This window comes from Galeopterus variegatus, unplaced genomic scaffold (assembly GCF_000696425.1).
Source record: "Galeopterus variegatus unplaced genomic scaffold, G_variegatus-3.0.2 Scaffold1346, whole genome shotgun sequence".
In the NCBI taxonomy this organism is placed as follows: Eukaryota; Metazoa; Chordata; class Mammalia; order Dermoptera; family Cynocephalidae; genus Galeopterus; species Galeopterus variegatus.
Genome location: NW_007727457.1, coordinates 97,557 through 99,393, shown reverse-complemented (window position 1 = coordinate 99,393; position 1,837 = coordinate 97,557). Strand labels below are relative to the sequence as shown.

The 1,837-nt window shown below is 45.3% G+C and overlaps 1 pseudogene; it reads right to left on the bottom strand.

The window, feature by feature from the left end:
• Positions 1 to 1,837, bottom strand: part of LOC103593447 — a 14,161-nt pseudogene that overhangs the window by 1,504 nt on the left and 10,820 nt on the right.

The window sequence follows — 1,837 nt, the reverse complement described above, 5'->3', positions numbered from 1 at the left end:
TGTAGAGATCTCTGGAGAGGCAACATCTGAGCCAGAGATGGGAGCAGAGCCTGGGCCTCTGGGGAAGGCATGGTTGGGCCAATAACATTTTAGGTATTAAAGAGGCTGTGTTAAAAGGTACTGTTGGAGGGCCAGAATAAGGAATTGTTGGGGCCCTGATGTGGGACATCAATAGGATTCCACTAGAAGCTGAGTCTGGCAGCCCACTCGGGGGCATCCTTAGATTCCCACTGAAGGTCATGGCCATCCTTGGAATATTTGGTTCTCCTAAGGGCATCATCTGGGGCCCCTTGCAAATCATCATTCCTGGCTGGAAGGCAGACATTCCCTGACAGTAAATCATCTGTGAAGGAGTAAGAGTCACTTGGAGGCAGCAGCCCACACCATGCTCAGGCAGTGACATACTGAACTGTGTTCCCCCTTCACTGGCATTCTGTCTTGGTGCCTCAGCAGACACCAAGGGAGGCCTTGGCATCTCTGTGCCCTGAGGAAAGTGCTGGATTCCTGGTGGGCCATGGTTCCAAGAGCTGTGCCCTCCACTGCTTCTGGGAAGATGGAGACATGTCTGAGATGGACATTGACTTCTCTTTATCCAGGTAAGGCTGGTGCACCACCTGCCACTGGCTCAGCTCCTCAGCCTCCTGCTCCACCTCAGTCTGGGATTGGCTGCACGTTGGGACTGTGTGGTGCTCCAGGCTCACAAGGGGAGACCAGCCACTATGGCACTGCAGGCGGGTATCCCAGCACTACTACCTAATTCCAGAACATTTTCATCATCCCCAAAAGAGGATCCACACCCATCAGCAGTAACTCCCCTCTCCCAAACCCCTGGTAACACTAATCTACCTTCTGTTTCTATGGATTTGCCTATTCTGGACATTTCATATAAATGGAATCATATAGTATGTGTCTTTCTGTGTCTGGCTTTTTTCACTAAGCATTATGCTTTTGGGTTTTATCAGTATTTCATCCTTATTTATGGCTGAATAATATCCCGTTGTATGGATGTATCATACCATTCATCAGCTGATGGATATTTAGGCTGTTTCCACTTTTTAGCAACTATAAATGATGCTGCTGTGAACATTCATGGGCAAGTTTTTGTGTGGACATTATGTTTTCAATACTTTAGGGTATATATACCTAGGAGTGAAATTGTTGGGTCATATAGTAACTCTATGTTTAACTTTTTGAGGAACTGCCATGATTGGATTTTTAAAAGTTCTTCAAGCACTTATAAAAACAGCAATAGTTTTGTCTTATTGATTTAAAAGTCACGTCAGAATAATAATTTAAAAATCCAAGCTTTTATCTTATTTAGTGATCCTTCCCTTCCCCAGCTTATGCTGGACCCAGGTTTGGGGTGGGGGCAAAGGGGACTTTTATTGTCTTTACTGGTCATGATTTGACCTGGTATCCAACTCAAGGTCTGGGGAGAAAGACGATTAGGGGAAAAGGAGACACAGCCTTAAGTAATCAGGTCATTGTCATCTGCCCTATTGATTCTTTTTCTCATGGGTTGCTTTGAGAATGCATTTGAAGATGCTCCCACTGGGAGCCTCCTGCAATTCCTTTGACCTGGGTAATGCCTCTTATATGCCTAGCCTCTTATAACCCAACTCTCAATCCAGGGGTAGTCTACCAATGTGATAGAGACTATTTGCTCCCCAATATCCACTCTCCCCTTCTTCCCCAGAAATATTATCTCTAATTAGCTGAACACATGGCTACCTGGAATAATGAAATTTCCCAGCCTGCCTTGCAGCTGGATGTGGACTATATCCATGTTCTGGCTAATGATATGTAAGTGAAGGTCATATGTACCATTTCTGGGAAT